This window comes from Falco biarmicus, chromosome 12 (genome assembly GCF_023638135.1).
Source record: "Falco biarmicus isolate bFalBia1 chromosome 12, bFalBia1.pri, whole genome shotgun sequence".
NCBI classification, from domain to species: Eukaryota; Metazoa; Chordata; class Aves; order Falconiformes; family Falconidae; genus Falco; species Falco biarmicus.
This window is the reverse complement of record NC_079299.1, coordinates 30,165,467-30,185,342: the sequence shown is the minus strand read 5'-3', so window position 1 is coordinate 30,185,342 and position 19,876 is coordinate 30,165,467. Positions and strand designations below refer to the sequence as shown.

General features: G+C 40.5%; 2 long non-coding RNA genes across 14 annotated transcripts in view; one reads left to right on the top strand and one right to left on the bottom strand.

Annotated features, from left to right (window-relative positions):
* Nucleotides 1–19,876, bottom strand: part of LOC130157477 (uncharacterized) — a 224,892-nt gene that overhangs the window by 18,056 nt on the left and 186,960 nt on the right. For 10 of the 13 annotated variants that reach the window (XR_008824896.1, XR_008824894.1, XR_008824900.1 and 7 more), the window contains 4 exons: nt 6,304–6,386; nt 2,657–2,709; nt 1,847–1,975; nt 529–625 (listed from right to left, as the gene is read on the bottom strand). This is a non-coding gene — a long non-coding RNA (uncharacterized LOC130157477). The remainder of the gene's footprint in view (nt 1–528; nt 626–1,846; nt 1,976–2,656; nt 2,710–6,303; nt 6,387–19,876) is intronic. The other 3 variants (XR_008824895.1, XR_008824897.1, XR_008824906.1) reach the window with 3 other exon arrangements.
* LOC130157480 (uncharacterized) lies at nt 2,725–6,772 on the top strand. Its single transcript, XR_008824910.1, has 2 exons — nt 2,725–3,128; nt 6,328–6,772. It is a non-coding gene; the product is annotated as an uncharacterized LOC130157480 (long non-coding RNA).

Here is a 19,876-nt window from a genome sequence, read left to right as displayed (position 1 = left end):
AACGTGTAAATTAAAGCATTACTCAGAAAGGAGTGCACAGTGCTTAAAAATAAACCCTTGATGCTCAGGGTCCAAATATTTCCGTATTCTATTTCAAATGCTTAATTAGTCTCATTTTCACTCAGTATTCTTTAAAACCAAGGCATGTTCAGTGAAGATGTTGCTGCTAGGATGTGTGTGCTTGTATTTGTGTGCATGTGTAGGCCCATGAGCAGGCCTACAGCAGGCAATAGAGCTATTGTTTTCAAAGCTGAGTTACTATTTTGGCAAAGCGTTCATATTTAGGGATATGAGGACTGCTCAGCAGCCTTCAGGAAAAAATTTCCATGGGTTTTTGTTTCCATATTTTCCAGTTTTACATTCCTCAGTTACAGCCTGTGTTGAAAAATGTCTTCCAGTGTCAGACCTTCTGAAGAGAAAACCCTATAAATTGGTAGAAAGCTCAACCTCTCAGAGCAGATGCTTAGGACTATCGGCTAATATGGGAATAAATACAAAACGCGCATCTTAGCTAATACCACAGTATACCTGTGCTTCTGATTTGCTTTCTGTTTTCAAAATCTTGCCATTTAAGCAGCATGGCAGCATCAGCTCTCCGCACATATTGAAGCCTGAGAAAACAGTTCTGAAGGACCAAAAGAAGCAAATAAAATGTATTTGTTATTATGACTGACCTTAGGCATACAGTATGTGAAGCTGCGGGAGTTGTACACTGAATCTCTGATGATAAGTATGGTGATAACTGGTAAGACTGTGCTGAACTACTGTGAAACAATTCAGGTAGTCAGCAAACAGGGCTAATTGCTAGTTTGGGGGATATTATGGGTAATTTACTGCCCACTGAGGGCTTCTACCTAAAAATAAGCTTTTTTTTTCCCTTTTTTTTTCCTTTGGACAGGACTTGCATGTTAATGTAGAATTCCTGATGCAATTACATGTGAAGAGGACATTCAGATGCACTTCCGTAAATGCCCTTCTGCTTCTCAATTACATTAACTGTCTTCACAAATCCTCTGACAGAAGCCATATTCTTCACTTTTTTTTCAAAATAGCAAATAGGCGGTAAGCTAGACCTTACCGTTATCCAAGATGTCTTGATCAAAGCTCTGAGCGTAATACAATAAACACAAGAAAAGAAACTACTGGTGGTTTCCAATACAAACTAACGGGAAAGTGTCAAGTGAGCAGCTACTGACAATTCAGCCCTGAAACCAAATGTTCTTGTGTGAAACCCCACCTTTGAGAAGGAAGAATAAATATCCACAGAATGTTTTGGTTATAATTACTTCATTTAAGGGGGAGGGGAAGTGCTGAATTCAGTTTGCTAAAGTCAAGACGTTAATATTTTTGGCATGTAAAGATGTAAACCAAATGTTTAAATGAAATGTCATCCCCTGGGTTCACATTTGCCCACTGAACTACAGTACAAACCCTCCACAGACCTTCATACAATACACATTTTTCAGTTCATTGAAGAAGGCCCCTGCTGCTTCTCAAGGAAAACTAACTTGCAGAAGCAAAATAAATACTGGCGTCGCAGTGCAACAGCGGAGCCTCGCAAGCACAGATGTGTAGCATTGTCGGCTTTTACATCAGATAAGGAGTATTCAGACATAATCACTCCAGTGTCTGGGACACGTTGCATGCTGCAGCGCTGCCCAAGTATGGCCTGACAGACACATACAGTGTGTGTTCAGGCTAAATGGCAACAAGCTGACAGTATTTCATAACAGTCCTGTTATGTCTAGATAGGCAAATGTTTGTGTAATTTAGCTCTGACTTTGAACTAGCTTAAGAAATTGGGACACAAATGGAGCTTTGTGATTAGTTGTCAATGATGTCGTACCTGCTGGCTGAGGATGCTGGCCGAAGGGGCGTCCTTGGGGTGTGCTGCGCTGCGAGAGGCCTCGCCACAAAGCCTCCGGCCGGCCCTTCGTCTGCCCAGCCAATGAGTAGGGCTGCTGTAGGGCTGCTCCTGCAAAAATATATGACTGCATGTCTAATTACGAGCCTTGCTGAAGCGTGGCGTGCAAAGGGTTACTAATGTCTGCTTCTAGACACCATACCTCCAATAAAGCAGAGTGCATTTAACCCTACAGAAATATGGCTCACTGGTTCTGCGGTAGTCCTGTTAAGCTATACAAAGTATCTCAGCAAGGGAAAATTTAACTTACATACAACACATGATTTTAAGTAAAGAAATATTGATGGGGCGGGCAGGGAACAATTGTTTTTTTAGCTCTAATTTATGGCTGAGCAGCTTCGTTTTAGTTACTTCATGGGAATATTTTAAACCAAGCCTGCATAATATTAAAATAAGTTAAAATGTATGTAAAATTTATGAGAGCATGTCAGGTGCAATGCTTGATAAAGTAAGTTTAATGCTTCAGAATTTTTTTCTTCAGGCAGAGAAAGCTGAATCCTGCAATTCTAGGTTACAGTATAATTTTAGAAACTCCTTTCCATTATACCATTCTTTTATTAATGAGATCCAACCCAATTTAACAAAAAGAGGTAAATTCCTAAAGAGTTTGCGGAAAGTCCTCAGCAGGTTGGAAGCTGGGAGTGTATGATAAAAGAGGATATTTTCCTACTGTTCATACGATATATCCAATTTTATAAAAACACAGAGGAAATCAATTTACCACAAACTTACTTTGTAAGTGTGCCTCTCCAGTGCGGTTTTTCTTCTGGAAACGCTGCCTCACCCTGTGAACAAACAAAAGCTCTGGCAGTTGACAGGGGCTGTACATCACTTACTTTGAAAACTCTTCGTTTACCGGGGGGGTGTCGTGTTGTTTCATTGTGTGACACTCCCAATTATCGTGACAGAGCTAAATGACAAAGTACTGTCACCCCACAGAAAATTCAGAGCAGCTTCTTTCCATTTTTCTGCCTGGTCACGGGAACATCGCTGAACTGGTACAAAGCAGCGGCAGGAGCAGCAAACAGGGGGACTGTCTGCATACTGCTCTAGTGTATTAAAAATTCAGCTCCTCGGCAATATGAAATCTGAATTTACTTCCATCAAACAGAAACTTAGCATATCTCATTCTTCCGTTATAAAATATTGACATCAGAAATAGTGAATCCTGAAATGAAGATTACAGATGAAAACTATGTGCTTGGTAATTATAATTTTTTTTCTTTGTTATTATTCCTTCCCTCTGAGGATTGCACAGGCTGTTGCAAACAGTAATGAAGTTAGCATGCAATGCCAATGTAAAGTATGCTGCAAAGTTATTCTTTCCCTCATTATAGATGAGGGCAGCGAGACAGCGAGAGGAGGGCCATTTCCCCAGCCAAACTCGCACACAAGTGGGACAGCCCTCAGTCTCACATCTTAATCACTATCCCTAGTGATGAGACCTTCTGTACCGTCTTGTTTCTGTCGTCTTTTGTTCTGCTATTTCCATAGCTTTTTTAGGTCTTTACTGGGGCTCACAGCTATTAATGGCAATTTTTGTCACAACCTAAACAGCCGGTTCACAAATGCTTTCACTCCTAACAAATCCACTGCACTGTCTTGTAATGTTCTCAAATAACCACAGCACTAAAACATACAGTTATGGGCATGGAAATGTCCCACCGTTCATTCCAGTAGCCGCCCGTTCCTCCAGCCCCTTCTTGAGGCTTGACACAGACAATAGAAAGAGCTCAATGGGCTGGGAAGTTGCACTAGAAGAACCCTTTGGGTTCTTGCATGTGGGGACAGCACATAGCTCAGGGTGGCTTCCCAACAGAAAAGCCATGTTAGCACACCTCTGGAATCCAGACTTGGCCAATTCTGTTGTTCCCGGCTGACGTCTCGCTCCTGGGTAATTATTACTCCGAGAGGTATCACGCTGCAGGGTGGCTTCATCTGCAGGTGCTCGCTGAACATTACCCTCCCCGTATTCTTGAACCCAGCCTCATCGCCTATGGATGTTTTCGAGGAGTGCAATATATACTGTGTGACACCTGATACCGTATCTGTCTCATATGCTGCTTACAAAAATCAATCTAAATCAATAAATTGTCCACCCTCTTCATACAGTATTTGCAGAGGTTCAAAGACAGGACCAATTACTCTTAAGGTTGAATTGTCAGGTGTCAGATGAGAGTATAGAAGTTGAAGCATTATATTTAGGAACAGATTTATTTAGAGGACCTGAAGAATTTGCTTTGCTATCAACAGGTCTTTAAACAGAGCTTTTACAGTACATTCTGCTAGAAACTGACACCTTGTGAAATGATAGGGGTTCTGTTGTGGGGTTGGGTTATTTTTATTACTTTCTCTTCTTTTTTGCACAATTCAAATCATATAGCTGCCTGATAAAGTAGATAAACTAACACCCAAGGTCACTGAAGTCAGGGCAGTAAAGCTCCCGACCTTGAAGGGCTTTTGGCCTCCACCCTTCTTGCCAAGCACGTTGCCTTTTTTGTTACCCGATTTTCCAGGTACAGATGTAAATTCCCCATGCTTCATTTATGTATAATATATATGTATCTTTATCATGCATTCGATTTCTTGGGTTCAGTGCCAAAAATGAGACCCCCGGCCAGTCTAAAGATTACACGTGAACATTTCTGCCCCTGCCAAAACCACAGCACACAAATACCACAGCTTATTATAATCACGCGAGATACTCCCAGGTTTAACAGTTCTCACCCCAGAACACCAAAGCCCCTCTCTCAGCACTCTGCCAAATCAATATGCATTATTATTATGTGCTCAGATACTACCATGATAGATATCAGATTTCTGCTCATGCCAAAATTTCAGTTAGCTGCTCCCTTGAGTATTTATGCTTGTGTACTGTATTTAACAACAGCCCATTCAAAATTCTCACAGCTCCTAGGAATGAAATGCACATAATTTAGGAATAGCTGCCTGGCTATTCAGGCATCATGCTGTGTCAAAGGAAAATCAAATCTCTGACTTCCCCCCTCTCGCCCCCCCCCCCCCCCAAAAAAAAAAAAAACAGCAAAAAAAATAACAACAAAAGAAACCAAACCAACACCCAAACCTGTATTTTGCATCATGTTTCGGGGAGCTGCATGGAAGTTCCATAAAAGGGAAAGTAAGCATGGCCCTTTCTCCTGTTTAATGGAAGTGCCTCCCCATTAATGTTCCAAAATGATACAGTACTTTAAAAAAAATGATCTCAGCATGCATGCGTTGTATCACATTAAGAAATCAGGATTTTCTAGGCACTGCACAGCATTAATTACACTAGGCATGCTGCAAATTTAAATTAAATGATATGCCATGTTCTGTTGTAAATATGAAAATGGATTGCAAGATACAGCCCCATATTTGCTTCTGATTGGCATTTGTGCACTGAATAGGATAGGAAAATCTCTATGATATATAATTTTTTTTTGTTTGGTTTTGGAGCACCTGATGGAAATGCACTTTTTGTTTTCAGGGGTACCTAACAGCTCAGTTACAGGTCAGACTCATCTGTGCTAAAAAACCATCCTCCCTCAAAAATAATAGTAATAAAAGAAAAAAAAAAGCCATCTTTGCCTTCATTCCCCCTCCTAACAAAACAGAACAAAAATACAGTTTTCTCCCCCCACCAAGTATTTACAGTCTAGGGGATGGGGGATATGGGGGACTGAAGCAGGTCAGCATGAAGGAAGCAGACCTGATTTTGTCCTGTGGGTCAAGCACCTAGGACCCTGTGTAAGCAAATGCTGTGTGGGCTTCAAATCATCTCAGCAGAGAAGGGCTGCCAGTACAGCAGAGTTTAATGCAGGAAGGGAATGAGGACTGGGCTGGGGTTTGGGACTGGCTCGTCTGTTTTGGTGAGGGAAGCTTGATTCGGTGATTCAGTGAGAAAAAGACAATGGGTGAAAAGAATACAAGCAATAAACAGCAGGTCTGTTAGCTGTATTCTTTTTCTTGGCGTAGGTATTTGATATTCCCTTGCAATTTTATAATATCAGATTGAATTGTCAAGATCTCACCAGCGTCTGCCCTTAAACAACTGGATGATGTGTATTTTAGCCCATATATCTATGTGATTAAATACTGAACAAATATTTTTAAATTCTGCACATCAGAGACAGGATGGCATTTAGTTAGTTGTATAGAAAAGGCAGTTAAAAAATAGTATCTATATTTTTCAGAGCTTATTTAAGTTCTTTATGAAATTATTAGCACCGAGCTGAGAAGGGCAAGTGAGTACCAGTCTGAATCAGCACAGAGGCAGGAGGCATAAAGAAGGCACAGCATAGAAGTGTGGCCAGGGACATGCAGAGACACCGACATGTCTTCAAACCCAGGATCACTGTATTCTTTCTAAGTTATCTTACCTTTTTTGTGTCTTTTGCTTTTAGGACTCAGCTCCAGCCTTCCTGGCCCATTATGCAGCATCCTCTGTGTATGAGAAGTACAACTGTGAAACAAACGAACAAAATTGCCAGAAAAAAGAAGATGGCCTGATCTACCCCAGCACAACAAACGCACATGAAAATCAAGCTCAGGATACCTGCACCTTGTAAAATTTCTTTCTCAGCTCTTCTGAAGAAGAAATTCCTTTAGAGTCTTCCTCGGCTAGTCTGAAATATGCTTCTCTGCATCAGGTTGTGAATAGTATTCTTACGAGATTGTCTAGTAAAGAAAGGCTGTTTGGCTGGGCCTGCTGGGCATCAGTTAAAATATTGATTGTCCCACACCTTTTCACAAGCTTTTACTGGGCTCCTTCAGTGTCTCATTTGGGTTTGGTGCTGTATGTTCAGGAAGTGGCTGGTGACAACAATAAAACCTGATGTATGACTGTGAGATGGTTGTTCATTCATCTGACAGCCGTGCCTCGCTGCCGCCAAGGTGGCATATTCAGCTTTTAAAGACGTGCATTTCCCTGGGAGCTGCAGGGATACACGGGAGGGTGTCTAACTGGCTCCTGCGCCCAGAATGCGTTAGTTAATGGTCAGCCGGGTGGGATGGACACCACAAGACAACCCCTTTCCATAAGCAGCACACACCTGACAGAAATAGGTGGGAGAGCAGCTGGCCTTCAGCTCTCTCGCCATCCTTCAGTACTTGCAAAAAAAAAGAAACGGGGTGGGGTGGGACAGGCAAGCCAAAGATATTTTTTGTGCAGTTCAGGAAGCCCTTTGAAATGTGTCTGATTTAATAACACATCTACACAAAATGACACCTCCCAATATTCACTGAGGGAAAGAAGGCAGAGAAGTGGAGGGCCATAACCAGTACACAATGCATTACTATTGCACCAACAAACAGCTAAACTACTGTGTATTTATTTTTCAATATGCACAATTGTTGGAGGAGAATGAAAATTATTCTTTGACACTCTGACGGAGACACAGAAAGCCCTGTGCTTCCCCTTGCTCCCATAGTCCTGACAAGAACCAACTCGCAAATTCTAATAAATAGGAAATAGAAATAAATACTTTAACTATATGGCACAGGGTCTTGAATGGCTTTCTGAATCGGAAAGTGCTGCTCGTACGTCTTCGTTATTTCCACACTCTGTAATGTTGGCTCTCCAAAAGTCAGAGACAAAGTGAGATAGATACTACAAGTATCACAGACACTACACTGGGAAACCAAGTATCAATGGTACATCCAGATTTATGGTAGGTGATGGCAGTAAAGTGAAAGCAAAACTGTTTGCACAGTCTGTATTGTTGCCCATTACTGTGTATTTGCCCTTTTTTCTTGCTTAGCTACAGTTGAAAGAATGGAAAATTGTACCTTATACACAGTATTAGGAGACGCTCCTTGATCGTAAGGTCAATCAGACTAGTTTACCTGCTTGAGGTGTTTATGGCACAATCACTCAGTGTCTTTAAGAAAAGGTTAGATACATTTATGGGAAAGGTATTTTGCAGAAGCTTTCCTGTTTCATAGAGGTCTTGGACAAAATGACCCAGGAGGCCCCTTCCAAGTCTATCAAATGTGGTTCCCTGATTGATGCTCTTTCCCCCCCAAGTCTTTTCAAAACACAAAGCACTGTTATAAAATTTAATATGATACACTATATAACTTTAACACAATGCCATTTCCTTATAGGAAATGGTTAGCTTGCAGCACAGGAGCCTCACACAAAAGGAAGAAAAGAAGAAAAAAGAAATTGCAGTGCTGTTTCTCTGCCAGGAGACATCAACTATAACATTTACACAGTTTCTTAGCATGGACCCTCACCTGTGCAGGGGGACACCGAGTCATGGAGGTATATAAGTAACCCAAACAGTAGTGCATATTTTTCCAGAAAAAACTAACAGGGCCTGAGGTAATTTTCTATGCTGTACAATAAGCATTCCCTCAATGCCAGAAAGCAAATGGACACCCAGCTCTCCTTATAAATAACTGCTTGGTGCTGTGATCGGCTGGGCATAACATAGACCTGCCTGGAGGCAAGAAACAGGAGTGTCCAACCCCTCTCTGCACGCGATAATGCAGGCATGTTCTCTGCCTATGGCCTCAAACCCTTCTGTGGTTGCAAATGGCAAGAATGAAAACACCACACCAACGAGAAGAGGCTTGGAAAAGCCTGTTCTGTGATTAATCACCCTCTCTAAGATGTTTTTGTCCTAGCCTGCTACCATTCATGTAGCCATCACACAGCAGATGGGCAGATGGGGCAAAACCCCAAAAACTACAAGCCCGAAAAGCTGCACTTCTAAAACCCTTTGCTGAGTGCAGCGAAATGTCTGGGTAATGTGCTTGCCCTTTGACTGAAGACTGCAACAAAGCTTTGGCCACATTTTCCCTTATTTGAATACAAGACGCTGCTTAAGAGCAAGTTCTGTTTCATTAAGGAGTGGGCCAACTTGTATCACAGAATTGAAAAGTGCTTGAAGCTGGTGATCCAGCTAGATGAAAGTGGTTAGCAAAGATGCATTCACTGGGCCATCATTCGGGAACAAGTGGTGTTTGTCATATGTTCTTCAGACAGAATGCTCTCCAAGTCCTTTACTTTTTTTAGGTCCACTAAACCAGTTAGTAAAATCATACAATATTTCTCATTAATATACTTTTTTTTTTTTTCCAATTTGAGGAGAAATGGTTCTGCTGAATGTTTCCTAAATTGACGGTTTCTTTTTTTTCTTTCAAACTGTTAACATATTCAAAAGTTTAAGCCAATGTAATGACACTTTTAAAAACAGATTCTCTGGGCCATTTCATTGAAATGCTGTGGTTGGCCTCTGTTGCTCTCCAGTAAGTTTTAATTTTAGGTCCTCACAGGAAAAAACACCCAGAACTTCATTGAATTGGGGTTTACTCTCAAAAATGTTTTACACTAACCTTTTTATTTTCACTCCAGGTAATTTCTTTAAAGGCCAAACTCCTCTTCCAAAAACCAGCCCCCTGGCCTCATCTTCTTGGGACAGCGCTGGCAGGAAATAACAACATCCATATACACACACACTCCAAAAGCTTTTGAAGTCTCACAAATGTGAGCTGTTCCCTTTAGTAGGGCAGGCAGGGATTAACTCTTTCATTAACCTTCTAACCTCATCCATGAGAACGAAAAATAGCCAAACCCCTTTAAAAAAAAAAATTATTTGGAAGCTCGCAGCTTTCTTTAGGTAAAACGTTTAAGTAAACATTTGTGAGCTCAAACACCCTCCAGATGGAGAGAAACATGAAGATCATTAATGGTGCTTTCTGTGAGGAGCTCCCTGAAGCCCTTTGGACCCTCCCTCCCGTTATGTTGTACTCTGTGCCAATCTCTGTCCCTAAATGCTTGTGTTTTCACTTGAAAATATTTTCCTGTTACCATAAGGCTTGGGTCTCTCTTTTTGAAACATATTTGTGGGAACAAATAATAATTTTTTGGTCCTTTTCAACATGTTGCATCAAAGTATTTTCCCCATTTCTATCTCAAAAAAGTGAGTTTTAGCAAAACAAAAAATTTGGCCTGGCTTTAATCCTGACAGTGCTACTCATCCTTAGTTCTCACTTCACCCTTGCAGCACAGTGCAGAGTGTGACACTCACATCGGAATAGCTCTTCTCACTGGAGTCAAAATGGTAAAAGTTAGCCTCAGTGGGTGACATGAACAGAAATTTCAAAGGCAGGAAAATTTATCTCCTGCTCTTTGTCTTACAGTATGGTGCCTTTTAGTGGCTGGAAGATTTAGCTTCCAAGTATCCCATATATATAAATCCTAGCGGATGAGAGCTCTCCAGCTTCTTTTTTAGGGCAGTTAAGCTCAGCAGCTGGAATCTGCCAGGGAATGACGGTCAAGATAAGGATGGAGAAAAACTTTCCCATAGCCTTCAGGTGTTGGTCAAGGGTCAGTAGTAGGAAACGGCCAAAGCAAAACAAAAACCACTCAGCTACATCTCACTGTGTTACGTGAGATCATGGCTATTTGGCATAAGGAACCTGATTTGGGGCCAGCTCTGTCTCTTCTCTGCTGTGGCTTAGACCATTAACTGCTTTGACAATACAGTCCCTCTTGAGGTTTCTCCTTTTGAAAGATTTATATTTGGTTAAACTCTAATACGAATGCTCCCCTTTAGCTTTTAGGAGGCCAAGACACTTAAAAATCTCAGATGGACAGGACAAGCAAAGAAGGCAAAATATCTCTCCTCAAGTCCATTGTAAAGGCGTTCAAATACCACTTTGATGAGAACTTTCCAGCTGCTTTGCTGGGTAAACAGACACATCACAGCTCTAATGCGCAGGGATGCCCTTCATACCGACAGGCAGGGGAAAAATGGCAGTGGGAAGAGTAAAAGGTGCCTGAATAAAAAATAAAAAAAAGCAGGCAACGATGGATCCAACTGAATTTTTTGCCTTCTTTGACCTCTGGAAATGGGAAAACCCATTCAGGATCACGGACTTCCAGACAGGGCTCTATGCACCATTGTGCCATCAGGCAGATGTGGTTTGCTATTGGTGCCTCCTCCAAAAAAACCTGCTAAGTTCTTTGGTGCTCAGGAGCTCCATTTCCCAGTTTCCAGTTAACGCTTCAAAGATTATACACAAATAATAGTAATAATAATCGTAACAATACCTGGCTTGCCATCATGTTTTACTCAGTCTTTGTGATGCCTCTCTTATGATAAAATCTGTGCATTAAATGCTTTAATTGAAACTCTTAATAAAACAGAGGTATTTTCATTTGTGCAGTTATATTCACATAATGATCACAAAGCACTTTACAGAATCAAATAAAATTAGCCAGTCTGATCCTTATATAGGGGCAAACACTGTTATTCTGCATCTGTGTATATAACAAAGTCACACAGAAGATTAATTGTCAAACATAGCATATTTTAGGGTTTATGCTGGCCAAACAACATCCAAAAAGCTTGTTCTTCTAAAAATCCCTAAAAGCATCACGGGCAACATGGCAAGAGTGGACTGGATGGTCTCACCTACTAGTCAAGAAGAGCAGGCTACAGACAGGAGGGCTAGTGAACGGTCGTGCCTCATTACCAAGAGCCCCGGTTCAGCAGGGAAAAAGAAAAAAGGTTATAATTTTCTTGGTGTAGAAAAAAAAGCCATGGAAGTCTTGATGTGCCATGGTGCCGAGTACTGAGCAGCCTCCATGGGGTCACTAAGAGAGGACAAGCCAAAACCCGGTAATGCAAATGCTAACGTTAAATGATGCCTCCTGAGGCCTGGAAGGGGTCTCAAGCTTTGGGCCTCCTAATAGGTAGTTCTGGAGCTAAGAGACGGTGAAAAGCTTTGTTCCCTCTTGTATAATTGATAAATTACCATTGTTAGTACTAAACAATACTACCAAGCACAGAATGGAAACATGCTAATGCTTTATCCATCTTAAGCAATTCTGTTCATGTGCTCACACTGTTCTTAAATGTGCTAGATATTTGTTTGACGAAACAATAAGTTTTAGAAAAATAAGAACTTTAAAGATAATCAAAACCTTGACTACATACTTTACCACAGGCAGCTGTGAATAAGCTTCAGTACTCTTTATTTTTAACATTCCAGATATGTAATTTAATGCAGGTCTAATGACAGTCTCGAACATACTGCTTTAATCGAAATTGTTCAAGCTCTGTTCTGTGACAAGGGCTCACAAGCTACCAGCAGGGTTGTCCATTTTCCCCGCTTCTGTAAGGAAAAGAAAAGGGAGGGGAGGGGGACACTCTTGAACTTATGTTGCTATTGATGTGTAATATACAATAAAAAAACAGTTAAATTTCAATTACCCACAGGTAATTATAATTTTATTGTCTGACTGTACTATGGGGATTTTTGTAATTCCCAAGACTAATAATTTTCTATAATTTTACAGGTTGTCAAATAAACTATTAAAGATTATCTTTGAAAAGGATTCTGCAATTGTAAGGACATATCATACTGTTCCTGTACATTATTAGTAATTAGAGATCCCTGGATAGTGAAATATCTGCACTATATGCTAGCTGCTGGATACCATATTTTCTCACAGCCTCCTGTAATCTTGAACCAAAGCTTTCAAACTTCTCATCCATTGTAGCCTGAGTCACGTCCAAACTTTTATTAATATTCACTGAGCACTCATTAAGCAATTCTGGTGTGTTCGATACGTTAAATCTATGCTTCCTCGTGGGGAAAAGCAAAGGCTCACAGGTCCATCCTGGTGTAGTGGAAACAAACACAAAAGGACTAATTCTGAGCTCTGTCCCCTGATGGGGATATGGAGAAGCAGCAACGTTTATACCAGCACAGCACAAAAGATCTGAATCTGTCCTGAATGCCTTTTGACAAGGTGGCTTACACAACAAGATAAAATCATGCTTCCTGATTTTATCCCAAAACTATGCGTAGATGCAAATAAGCAAGGGATCAGCATTGGCTATCAACAAGGAGGGGAATGGGATGGCCACAAGAAGCAGAAATTTGGGTTATTTCCTCATCCTCATCACCAAGACCCCTATATCGACTGGGGTGTTGCTGAAGAACTCCCCAGGGCACCTTCCCTCCTGCATTAGTGCCCGCCCAACACCCACAAAGCTAAGGAGAGCAGACAGCGGCTTTTCCCTCTTTAGCTGGCAAAAGCCGAAAGGCCACTAAACCAGCACTTACTGGGCGATGGCTTCCTTCATCTGTATCTGCAATGGTTGGTGAGATATTTATTCAGAGTCTGACGGGGTGTAACCCCTAAGGAGGACCAGAGGAGGGATGAGCGGAGAAGAAAAGCAGACCCCGAAACGTTGCACATAGCATCCTGGCACAGACTGAGAGGGCAGTGAGTGTAAAACCACATGAGGGGATTAGCAGTTGTAGAGATTGTTGATACCATGCCTGTAGAGCCATCAAAGGCACAATTCTTAGATGGCGGCATTTATTTTTTTTTTATTGCGGCTGCCTCAGGAGATAGTCGTTATTTGTTTTATTGGCCTCTTGGATCGTTATGTGGCAAGGGCTCTGTGCAGAGGGAAACTTCAATGCATTAAGATTTCTTTATGGGCTGAAATCTCTCTGAGGAGGGTGGTTTCAGGACATGAAGATTTTCATGCAGAAAACTTATGGATATGACTTTTTTTTCCTGATGGATGCCTCCACCCCTACGGCTGGGGTTTTGCACACCCTCAGACTGTTGGGACATCAAGCAAGAGCATCATTTCACGGCTCTGCCCTGCAGTGGACACATCTGCAGGGAGGGTTTTGCCTTCCTCTCGGTGCCAAGAAGCCTCTGTGGCAGCTGTGATGCTCAGCAAGGGATCTGGTGAGGGATTTCCCTCACACCAGGGAGCGCTGGGGGTGGATTATGTTGGTTTTACAGCAGTGTTGAGCTGGTGGAGCAGTATAAAGATACGGGAGCACCGGGAAGGATTAAGGCCAATGGACTGCAGCTCTCTGCCTTCCTCTAGAGACAGCTTCGATCCAATCAAATGAATTAAACAAATCTGAGTAGTCAGTATAGATATACACACTGAGCGCTCTTTTCCAAGGTCTGCTTGTCTTGCTGTCCTGTGCTCATCCTGCACCTATGGGGAGGTGTGGGAAGAAGGATATTTGATAATTTGGAGAGCTCTTCATTAAGTGGCATTTTCTGCTCTTGACTGCCTCTCTACCTACTAACCTATCTCAACTGAGACTCAACCCATTAGTCCAGATGATTGGCATATGTAATAAATACACAGATAGGAGAAAATGCAAAGCCCCCAAACAAGGCTAAATGTGTTTCTGGATAACAGACGATATCATGTACAAATACACATCTCTCTTTCCCCTTAATTTTGGTCTGCGTTTCCCGCTTAACACATTCCTTGTTGCAAGTAGAACACGTTCTGACAATAGACTAGTGAAAGCAATTAGAAACAGAATTAATTGATAAAATTAAAGCCCTGCTTTCCTCATGTTTGTCATATGACTACAAATATTGTCACTCCCATTAATATTAATTAATATAATTATCAATGTTTCTAATCCCTACACATTTTGTTGAAAAGTTACTCTTAGCTCAAGAATATAATCGTTAAGTCATGGAAATGTTAAGCAGCAGCTAAGCAAGTCCAAAGAATTAATAGCAAACTGTAGTTTATCCAAGGATTAGACTTTTAGCAGTACATAATCACCTCTTCATGTGTTCATCCACATAAAATACCTTCCATCCCTCACTACACTTCTGCCTACTTGTCCTTGCAGTGCAGTTTTCAAGATTAAAAAAAAAAAAAAAAAAGAGAAGATGGTAAGTAAATATTCTTTGCAGTTGCATGCTTTTCTTCAAGATAAGTCACTGCGATAAGAGTTATGTGCCCTTAGCTGAAAGCAATGTCAAGGTCAATTATCTCATGCTGAAAGCCCTAATGCAAGATACTTTTGTGATCAGAATAATATATGTAACGTTGCAAAGCCTTTGTTTTGGTGTTGAGGAAAGCAAATCTCTAGACTTCCCAACACACTGTCTCTCAGTTCTGAATGTCACCGCTTATTCCAATGATAGAAGAGACTGACTTGCCATGCTGTTGCCATTTGCGCAGTTTTCCTGGTGTGGTGCGGGCAGTGCTGGGTGCAGAGGGACTCTGAGCAGAGCCTTCCCTGCCGCCTGCCCAGGTCCTCGACGGACAGTTAGCAATTCCTGCCTGGCAATAGCGTGTCTGCTTCACAGAAGTTGTGCTAGGTGGACTATTAATTAGCTATTTTGGAAAACAGCCAAAGTGCTTTAAAGGTTTTTGTTGTAAGGTGGAGGTTTTTTCTGCTAGAAGAGAATAATGTAATCATTTCACTATTAATTTTTAATTGCGTGTTGCTATGCATTGTTACCAACCTATACTGATTATCCTAAGAGAAATGGTGATACCGTGCAAGCAATATCTGTTACCAAGACTATTGGGCCACACTGTAAAACAAGCAACAGAAAAAAGCTGTTCTTTAAAGCTGTTGCAATCATGTGCTGCTGTCTGTTCCTACAAGGTATCACATTAAATACCTACAAAACGTATAAGCTTAAGAATATTCATGGAGAAGTGCCACAGTTTTCCCTGCTATCAGGTGTTTTTCTTGTTTTTGTGGGATTTTGTTTCTTTCTATTTGTTTTAATGGCCACCCTTTGTAATGAAAAGTTACTTCCAAGAAATCTTTTCAAGCCAACTAAACTCGCTAACATGGATGAAATCAGCAGCAACACACTTGCTGCTGGGGAGAACGCACATGCTCCCCTGCAGGCTGGGAGGCTGAGGTTCAAAAGGGTTGGGGTGCTATGAGGCAGCATAAGCACAAGTTTAAATCTCTGCATGATGATCAGGTTCACTACCCAAGTGCATCATCTGTGTAAAGTGCAGTTTGGTCTTTTTAGCAATCTCTTGGTTTTCTGTTATCTGCCTGCCGTTCACATCTGAGGCAACCTTTGTGCTGTGAGATTGAAACTTACCATGCACTGTCTTTTGGAGAGCATCCCAATTCAAAAATACTAGTACAACCCCCAAAAAAAGATGTTTAGGTGAATTATTATACTTTGACAACTGACCCAGCAGAGTTGGACCATAAACCACAGTCCATTGCTAAGGAAACAGCATGCATGCACCCGAGTAAGAAATATGTATATGTGAATTCTTCTCACAAGGAAATCATTATCGAAAGATGTTACGATTCAGACCACTGATACAGTTAGCTTACTGGTAGAGAAACGATTGTATCACCTGCTTCTGTCTGCTCACAAATTCTTCATTTCATCTAAGAGAAAGCTAGCCAAGAGGGGACAGGAAATCTTTAATCTACTTTTCTCCATTTCTTCAAATATCTGGTTCTTATCAACTCGCATTGAACAGGAGCAACACAAAAACTTAATGAAGTATCCTCCACTTCTTAAAAAAATAAATGGACACAAAACACAGATAGTTCTCTAGCATGAGACGGGTTAATCACAATAAAATATTACATGAGAGCAAGTCCACAAAGCAGTCCAAAAAAGCAGCATAGCTGTAAATTCAGGAAGAAAAATCAATTAGACAAAAAAAGTATGTAGAAAACTCTGCCACTGAGAAACAGAGAATTCATGAGCAGATATCTGAGCTGCATTTTGCCATTGACTTAAGTGGCAGGAGGGGTTAGAAGGGGCCTTCATCTCCTTACCCCAATATTTGAATGTTGTCCATTGCAAAGAAAAATCATGACATTTTTTCTCCTGAATCCCTAATACTTATAAATTTCCATATAATTATATAATACTATTTGTATTATATAATTACGTTACAGCACCAACCTATAATAAATACTTTTTATAAATATTTAATATTTTTTCTCAATTGTTTATTACATAAAGTAAACATTTAGAAATATATATAAACAATATTTTGTATAATTATTTTTTATTTAAAATAATTTGATTTTGGGGCAGGTATTCAAGGCTGCCATAATTTTTCACACAGCTGAGAAGTTCCAGTAGAAAACTGAAAAGTTTGCACCCACTTCTCATGGTTTTCAGCTGAATTAGCCTCAAAATAGATGCTTTTCATGAAAAAGGATTAGTCACAACTAATTTTGTATTTAAAAAAAAAAGAACAAAACCAAACCAACAGATAATTTTTACCTTGTCACTTCCAAACTGCAATTTTACTAGTGGCATAAGCCCACAATCATCAGTGAAAAATCCGCCTTTGTCTTCTACATATCCAGTGCTGCAGTATCTCCAGGACTGGTTCAGGAAAGCATTGAAACAGTCGTATTAAGTCCAGTAAGTACTTTTCCAAATAGTGATTCTTTCCTGAACTGGGGCCAACATAGGTCAAGTAAAGGGAAAAACAAAAATGCAGGTGATGAAGCAACTTGCCCATAATTCCCCAGCAAATTAGAGATTTAACCTGTTGAACAGTAGCCAGTCCTGTTTCTCAGTTAACTGTTTGTAGCCTTGTCCTTTTTTAGTTCAGGGAGAGAGAAAGCCACCCTTTCACTACGCTGTTTGAGAGCCTCCCAGACTGAGAAGCAACAGTAGTTTGCGTAATGAAAAGTCACTGTGCTGCTTTGGTGAAAACATGAATGTGGTGCCTGACCAAGACAGAGAAAGATGGCAGTGGATTTACTCAGACAGAGCCTGCGTGCCCCAGCAGCTATCACATACTGCTCAGCCGCATCCTACCCAGCTAGACCCTCTGCAGCCTTTATTGCTTTATGAATTACAGTCAAATGCCAACCAGTAATCTAACACGAATCGCAACTTTTCCTGAGCAAATACACTCTGTCAGGCATGACAGTGAAAATCTGAGGGTTTAGCCACAGCAGTTATGCCTTGCTTTCATCAGAGCAAACGGTCCTCTTCTTCTTTTTCATACCACCACCTAATTGCACCTGCCAAGCTTCACTGAGCCACTGTAGGTTCAGCAAATGCCAGCCTGTCTATACGTGCCATGACACCAATATATTTATCTGTAAGGTCTGCACCAGGGGAAAAAAAACAAACCCCAAACTGGTGTGAATTTGCCCCTTTTTTCAAACTGGGTGCTGAAGATGCAGTGACCCTTTGCAGAAAGACTTAGCAGTCACTGCTGTGGCCATGCCCATGTATCTCGCTTGAATCTCTTCTCCAGCACAGGGTGCACCTGCAGTGGGGCGCGATTGTGCTTCCTGAAGTTTGGAAGTGCATGGAAGGTGCCAAAGCGAATCATATTTCTGTCACTTCCTTCTTTATTGACAAGAAATTCTTTCCGAGCATGTTTTACAGTATTTGATGAGGCAAATCTCTCTCTCCTGATCTTGTGAGCACAGATGCAGGACAGTCTTTCTCCTTTGCTAGGGAGACTGCATTTATCATTTCAGGAATTAGTTTAATCAAAGTGTATTACTGAATAACATGGAGTATATTATTATTTTGGATTATGCTGTTGCTCCACAGCTTTGAAAAAAAACAAAAGAAAAAACTATTCAATTTGCAGTCACCTTTGGTAAGGATGTTCTCTTCCTCTGTTTGAGATATTTCTTTCCATCTATTGCACCATCATGTTTCAGTTCCTGAGAGCTATAGATATTCATTCAGTGCCCTACTATCTTGGCCATCGTAAATAGCTCTCTGATAACAAATCGCACTCTCTGAACATCATTTGCTACCAGAAAGGATCTTCAAGAAGCACATGTGCTGTGATATAGGATATCCCCTGCTTTGTTATGAACGCAATAAAGAGTTTTACAAAATCAGCTTTCTTCCATTTAGAGGATAAGTATATATCATTTTAGTAGTTTTACCACTTCTTATCACCTGTTTATGCTTCATACTTAAGAGAGCCACTGCTCCCTTGCTCTTCAAATGAATACTATTACTTAAATATAGAGAACGATTTGTGCTTATTGAAGGATTCAAGGATTTCAGCTGTCAATAGGGGCTTAATTACCTGCTGGTAGATGCTCAGATACTGTAACGATGGCTGTTGTATAAAGCCAGCAGAGAAGAGAGTACTCACAGCTCATCATGTGCTCTGATCCAACTATTTAGAAGAAAAAAAATATGTAATGCACAATATTAACTTGCATCTTACTTCCCTATGTCATAACCCATCATGTAATGTTATGTTACTTCATGTCATGTCATGCGTAACATGATGCAATGCAATGTCACACTTCAGAAAATATTACTAAGCGAGAACTGATCCTTGTTATCAGTTTGGAATATGAGTCTCTGATCCAAACATACTGTGGCTTCACCTGATGGGAAGGGATCAAACTGAGAGCTATGTCAGGCAAATGCTTTTCTTTTCTAGCTTGGCCAGCAGATGTCCATTTGTCAGTTTTAGGTTCAATTGGAATTTCTTTGTCACAAGCGCTTTTTCTTGTAAAAGAAATAGCAATTTTATGGCAAGCCAAATACTGGGGGAAAAAGACTCATCCTTAGAAATACATAATAAATGTATATTAGTGAGACAGAAAATTGGAAAATGGCCACCTGCCAACAGCTACATAAATTTTGGAGGCAATGCATTTTTCTGCCATTATGCGTTATCACAGGAATTGCAAATATTTATTAAAAGTATTAAAATGGTGAGAATGTTAAATGTTTCCTCCAGTAGTGGAAATTCACATTGCCACAGAGAAGATAGGATATTCCGATACAATGTTTATTAAAATGACTTCATTTTATTAGGCTGTCATACACAATAAATGTGCAGGTACAGTTAACAAAAGATCTATTGTGGATATGGGAGATTTGTGAGTAACACTTCAAAAAATAATCTCTTCTGAACTCTATTCATATAAAAAGCATACTACAAACTTTCATTAACTTCCTTAGAACCAATTATTTTCTGAGCTTATTTTATTTTTCTGCCATCCTGCTGTATTTTGTTCGTCAATTTGTTTGCTTACATTTTAATGCTTAATGGGATTAAATGCAGTTTATCTTTCATTTATACACTAGTAAGCTGAGTGTATACTTTACATGTAGCAGGCAATAAAATATTACAATTATTTTTGGGTTCATTTACAGGTCTAAATATGAATGCCTAAAATATATTGGGACCCAAG